Source organism: Watersipora subatra, chromosome 1, assembly GCF_963576615.1.
Source record: "Watersipora subatra chromosome 1, tzWatSuba1.1, whole genome shotgun sequence".
In the NCBI taxonomy this organism is placed as follows: domain Eukaryota; kingdom Metazoa; phylum Bryozoa; class Gymnolaemata; order Cheilostomatida; family Watersiporidae; genus Watersipora; species Watersipora subatra.
The window spans coordinates 40,415,829-40,423,044 of record NC_088708.1 but is presented as its reverse complement, the minus strand read 5'-3'; positions in this window follow the sequence as shown (position 1 = coordinate 40,423,044).

Below are 7,216 nucleotides of genomic sequence, written 5' to 3'. Positions count from 1 at the left end.
ACAATCTGTTTCAGTATTTCAATATGACATGGTGATGCCTCAACATTGTGTTTCAGTATTTCAGTATGACATGGTGGTGCCTCAACATTGTGTTTCAGTATTTCAATATAACATGGTGGTGCCTCAACATTGTGTTTCAGTATTTCGATATGACATGGTGGTGCCTCAACATTGTGTTTCAGTATTTCAGTATGACATGGTGGTGCCTCAACATTGTGTTTCAGTATTTTAGTATGACATGGTGGTGCCTCAACATTGTGTTTCAGTATTTCAGTATGACATGGTGGTGCCTCAACATTGTGTTTCAGTATTTCAGTATGACATGGTGGTGCCTCAACAATCTGTTTCAGTACTTCAGTATGACAAGGTGGTGCCTCAACATTGTGTTTCAGTATTTCGATATGACATGGTGGTGCCTCAACATTGTATTTCAGTATTTCAGTATGACATGGTGGTGCCTCAACAATCTGTTTCAGTACTTCAGTATGACATGGTGGTGCCTCAACATTGTGTTTCAGTATTTCAATATGACATGGTGGTGCCTCAACATTGTGTTTCAGTATTTCAATATGACAAGGTGGTGCCTCAACATTGTATTTCAGTATTTCAGTATGACATGGTGGTGCCTCAACATTGTGTTTCAGTATTTCAGTATGACATGGTGGTGCCTCAACATTGTGTTTCAGTATTTCAATATGACAAGGTGGTGCCTCAACATTGTGTTTCAGTATTTCAATATGACATGGTGGTGCCTCAACATTGTGTTTCAGTATTTCAATATGACATGGTGGTGCCTCAACATTGCATTTCAGTATTTCAATATGACAAGGTGGTGCCTCAACATTGTGTTTCAGTATTTCAATATGACAAGGTGGTGCCTCAACATTGTGTTTCAGTATTTCAATATGACATGGTGGTGCCTCAACATTGTGTTTCAGTATTTCAGTATGACATGGTGGTGCCTCAACATTGTGTTTCAGTATTTCAATATGACATGGTGGTGCCTCAACATTGCATTTCAGTATTTCAATATGACAAGGTGGTGCCTCAACATTGTGTTTCAGTATTTCAATATGACAAGGTGGTGCCTCAACATTGTGTTTCAGTATTTCAATATGACATGGTGGTGCCTCAACATTGTGTTTCAGTATTTCAGTATGACATGGTGGTGCCTCAACATTGTGTTTCAGTATTTCAATATGACAAGGTGGTGCCTCAACATTGTGTTTCAGTATTTCAATATGACATGGTGGTGCCTCAACATTGTGTTTCAGTATTTCAATATGACATGGTGGTGCCTCAACATTGCATTTCAGTATTTCAATATGACAAGGTGGTGCCTCAACATTGTGTTTCAGTATTTCAATATGACAAGGTGGTGCCTCAACATTGTGTTTCAGTATTTCAATATGACATGGTGGTGCCTCAACATTGTGTTTCAGTATTTCAGTATGACAAGGTGGTGCCTCAACATTGTGTTTCAGTATTTCAATATGACATGGTGGTGCCTCAACATTGCATTTCAGTATTTCAATATGACAAGGTGGTGCCTCAACATTGTGTTTCAGTATTTCAATATGACAAGGTGGTGCCTCAACATTGTGTTTCAGTATTTCAGTATGACATGGTGGTGCCTCAACAATCTGTTTCAGTATTTCAATATGACATGGTGGTGCCTCAACATTGTATTTCAGTATTTCAGTATGACATGGTGGTGCCTCAACAATCTGTTTCAGTACTTCAGTATGACAAGGTGGTGCCTCAACATTGTGTTTCAGTATTTCAATATGACATGGTGGTGCCTCAACATTGTGTTTCAGTATTTCAATATGACAAGGTGGTGCCTCAACATTGTGTTTCAGTATTTCAGTATGACATGGTGGTGCCTCAACATTGTGTTTCAGTATTTCAGTATGACATGGTGGTGCCTCAACATTGTGTTTCAGTATTTCAGTATGACATGGTGGTGCCTCAACATTGTGTTTCAGTATTTCAATATGACAAGGTGGTGCCTCAACATTGTGTTTCAGTATTTCAATATGACATGGTGGTGCCTCAACATTGTGTTTCAGTATTTCAATATGACATGGTGGTGCCTCAACATTGCATTTCAGTATTTCAATATGACAAGGTGGTGCCTCAACATTGTGTTTCAGTATTTCAATATGACAAGGTGGTGCCTCAACATTGTGTTTCAGTATTTCAATATGACAAGGTGGTGCCTCAACATTGTGTTTCAGTATTTCAATATGACAAGGTGGTGCCTCAACATTGTGTTTCAGTACTTCAATATGACATGGTGGTGCCTCAACATTGTGTTTCAGTATTTCAGTATGACATGGTGGTGCCTCAACATTGTGTTTCAGTATTTCAGTATGACATGGTGGTGCCTCAACAATCTGTTTCAGTATTTCAGTATGACATGGTGGTGCCTCAACATTGTGTTTCAGTATTTCAATATGACATGGTGGTGCCTCAACATTGTGTTTCAGTATTTCAATATGACATGGTGGTGCCTCAACATTGCATTTCAGTATTTCAATATGACAAGGTGGTGCCTCAACATTGTGTTTCAGTATTTCAATATGACAAGGTGGTGCCTCAACATTGTGTTTCAGTATTTCAATATGACATGGTGGTGCCTCAACATTGTGTTTCAGTATTTCAATATGACAAGGTGGTGCCTCAACATTGTGTTTCAGTATTTCAATATGACATGGTGGTGCCTCAACATTGTGTTTCAGTATTTCAGTATGACATGGTGGTGCCTCAACATTGTGTTTCAGTATTTCAGTATGACATGGTGGTGCCTCAACATTGTGTTTCAGTATTTCAGTATGACATGGTGATGCCTCAACATTGTGTTTCAGTATTTCAGTATGACATGGTGGTGCCTCAACAATCTGTTTCAGTATTTCAGTATGACAAGGTGGTGCCTCAACATTGTGTTTCAGTATTTCAATATGACATGGTGGTGCCTCAACATTGTGTTTCAGTATTTCAATATGACATGGTGGTGCCTCAACATTGTGTTTCAGTATTTCAGTATGACATGGTGGTGCCTCAACATTGTGTTTCAGTATTTCAGTATGACATGGTGGTGCCTCAACAATCTGTTTCAGTACTTCAGTATGACAAGGTGGTGCCTCAACATTGTGTTTCAGTATTTCAGTATGACATGGTGGTGCCTCAACATTGTGTTTCAGTATTTCAGTATGACATGGTGGTGCCTCAACAATCTGTTTCAGTATTTCAGTATGACAAGGTGGTGCCTCAACATTGTATTTCAGTATTTCAGTATGACATGGTGGTGCCTCAACATTGTGTTTCAGTACTTCAATATGACATGGTGGTGCCTCAACATTGTGTTTCAGTATTTCAGTATGACATGGTGGTGCCTCAACATTGTGTTTCAGTATTTCAATATGACATGGTGGTGCCTCAACATTGTGTTTCAGTATTTCAGTATGACATGGTGGTGCCTCAACATTGTGTTTCAGTACTTCAGTATGACAAGGTGGTGCCTCAACATTGTGTTTCAGTATTTCAGTATGACATGGTGGTGCCTCAACAATCTGTTTCAGTACTTCAGTATGACAAGGTGGTGCCTCAACATTGTGTTTCAGTATTTCTCATGAACCGAGGAGGAAAAATGGTTTCAAAGCTAAATACATCAAGTAGTCCTGTCATGTGAGGTCATCAAGGTTAACTAAAAAAGCATACAGTGTTGCAAATGAAGTCATAGGTGGACTTGTAACCCGGACAGTCAACCACAGCTATAGAGTTAGCACCAATTGTCTACAGAGCTAGTGCAGTCACAGCAACTAGTGATGGTATCGATTCTACAAGAAAAGAAAAGCGGTTCACGAATCACTTCAAGGATATTTATGTACTAAATCAAACCGTGTAAGACTTATAGCATGTTTAAAAGTTTTAAGTTTTGTAGAGAGTAGTGCAACTTCACCAAGTCTTTTTTGAACAAATAGCCAACTTTTCATTCAGTCTGCAAAGACGTCAAAGTTAAGGACCTAAGCTTTCAAAGAAACTGAAGAACATATTCAATATCAAAGGCATTACATGTACACCATTTACAGAAAGCAAATTGCACAATTGCCGAGTTTATAGACATTTGGAAAGATCCCAAGGAAAAATTCTATATTAAGTGAATTGTTACCAAGTGTTATAAAAATATAAAATTAGCTAGGAATGTAACTTAACACCGTGTCACTGGAATTTTCCTGACATTAATGTACACCGATTATTGTTTGACATCAGAAAAAATGGAAGTAGCTGTCGAAGACTAGAATTCCCTTCAATTTTGCCTTGCGTCATCAGCTACCAAATCAGAAGCGATAAATTCAAACCAGTTTGTGTTTAACTAAAAGTGGTCAATGAAGTTCTTTACTGACTTGGTAACAATCATCAAACATTCCCCGGGTATTAATGAACCTATTATGAAGATGTTACAACAATTAGCTATAGCATGAAGAGAATATTATCAATTCTTGTTCTTATCCATTGGAAGTGCGCGTGGGACACAAATAGCTGGTTATTTACAGATTAACAATCGCGGACTCATCCAGTAATAACACTGAACAATATTTATCTTCTCCAGCCGAGTCAATTAATATTTGAAATAAAATAAATCGTAAATGTTTGGTATTGTAAAATGTGATACATATGTATAGTCTACAAGTATATATAACAATATTGTAAATAATACCAATGATAATAAATAAAGGGATAAGCAGTGCGATAAGCAAGTTTAAACTATAAAATTTGGTTCAAGCCAAAAAAACTATTTTATTCAGATTTCTCATAAAAAATCTTGGTTTTTATCAACCCTACACTCTGGTATATTCATGCTATGCTGAGAGTATCTTTTCCTAAGAAAATTGACTAGATTATAATTCTAAAAGTTGCAAAAAGCTAATTCATGATGAGTAACCCTGAAGAGCAGCATGTATTACCACTGTCAGCTACAGGGTCTCATGTTGTAATTATGCATATACTAGCTGTACTACCTGACGTTGCCCGGCTAATAAAAAAGTCTTTGGGCAGAAAATTGATTTGTTTTTAACATATAATAACATTTGCCATTTTAACTTTCAAACTACATATCATGAGAAAAGTGTTTCGTGTAATTGAAATAAATTAAGAGAGAAAATAAAAACAACTGCGAAGGTTTTCAAACTTTGTAAAACAACTTTTAAATTTCATATCATAAAGAAAATGTTTCGTGCAGGTCAAATAAATTCAAAAAATAAAACGACTATAAGAAGGTTTAGATTATAAATGTGAAATAATTAGCAAATAATAGCTAAATTAAGTCGGTTTTGCTACAATTACAACAAAAGATGATTCTGTAATGATACAATTAATAAGAACTGAGAAAACAAAATAAAAATCCTGAATATGTTGAATTAATAATTACAATTATTGCATAGAAGCGCGTGTGTATAAAAAAGATTACTGTTCCACCATAAGCTATCCATCAAAACTTTGTATATGACGATACTGGTACCTCTCGATACAGGTACAAATGTAAAAATGAGATATGGTACTGTCTTTGTCCGACTGAACGGAGAGATAATGTCGAGGCTTTCCCACGGAGATGATGGGCCTTGACCCAGATATAGTTATTGAACCTTCCGAAAAAAAATTTCTTAACAGGGCCTCGTAACGCATATCCGCATCGGTAAAATAATCAGCATTCGCTATAACTATATTTATAGCCAGAATGACAGGCATACTTTGAGAAATATATACATATATAGAATAGATATATAATAAAAATGCTAAAGAGAACAACTGAACATTAACAAATATTGGCTTCTCAAACATTAAAACCATTAACCATTCATGCTGATGTTAGATAGCAGTAATAATAAAAAGCCTTTATAACATGGCAATATTATCCTTCACTTGTTGTAATGTGTCAGCAACTAAAAAACTGTTGCTGCTTCGTAGATGACTTTCGTTAAAAAGAAACATCTAGGGCAGACAAATTTTTGTTTGTGCCAAAGCTTGAGCAGTTAATTGTGGCTGAAAGGGAAATAAACAGAAGGCAGTTGCCGTCAATAGATGTAGAATGGCGCCTTTGTAGCGTCTAAACATCAGCAAATGTCCTATATTTGTTAAAACCTTGACCCCAACACTTAGCTTCTGTAGTGCATTTGGGAAAGGTGAGTCAGTATACACACCCACTAGAATGCGTCTTGCCATGCAAGAGAGCAGCCTTAGCCAGTGGCCAAAGAACGCATGACCCGCAAACAACAGGTTGGGGTTGACTTCCCAAAAAGAGGTCACTGGTGGTGACAAGAATTATATTCAACCATAAATTCCTCTCTGTAACTAGACATGTCTCTAGTCATCAATGTTGCCTTGCCACGGGACTCTGGCAACTCCAGTCAAAATCACAGAGCCATTGTTTGTGCAACAGTGGCTCTTAAAAACACTCGCAGCCCCGACTTGCATTGCGAGGCATTAACATGGAGGAAAATGCTCAATTCGAGCAGGCAAAAGTACAAAGGACTTAACAACTTTGCACTACTAACAAGACAGCATGTTTAGTTATCACAGTTTCCTCATTTATCTGTGTAATTATCATTTCTTTCTTGATTCATTTTCATTCAGTTTCTTTTCATTCCTGATCTTTTATCATTGATTTACAAGTTTGGGCTGCCTGTTCATAAGTTAAGTTGAAAATACTTACATATGCTATTCTCAGCGTGATTGGCTAATATCATTAGTAAACATATCGTATTACAAATTTCTGGTGGAAACAGTCGATCATATGCTACATCGCAGTCAACTACTATGGTTGCATCTCCAACAGGCTTTGTCTAAACTTGCCTTTCTCTAGATCCAACATTTAGTGAATTTGAATAAGGCAAATAATTTCGTGTTATCATGTTTATCTAATTTATGTTGACTTTTATGCATTCAGATAAATATGTGTCATGCTGACTTCTGTTAAATCGACCATCAAAATTTAATATTGCTAGCCACCTATGCAATACATGTAGTCAGCGTGTACAGAATACATAATAGCTGGTCATCATACGCTGCTTTTATTAGCTCCCCTTAGCCTTAGATACCTATCCTTGGTTATTGCAGAATTTAGCATCATCAACATATTGCGCTTTTCTATAGCCGAAAATCTTAATTTCATGACTTAAGATAGGGCTAGATGTGATTATCTCTCAGGTGTTCT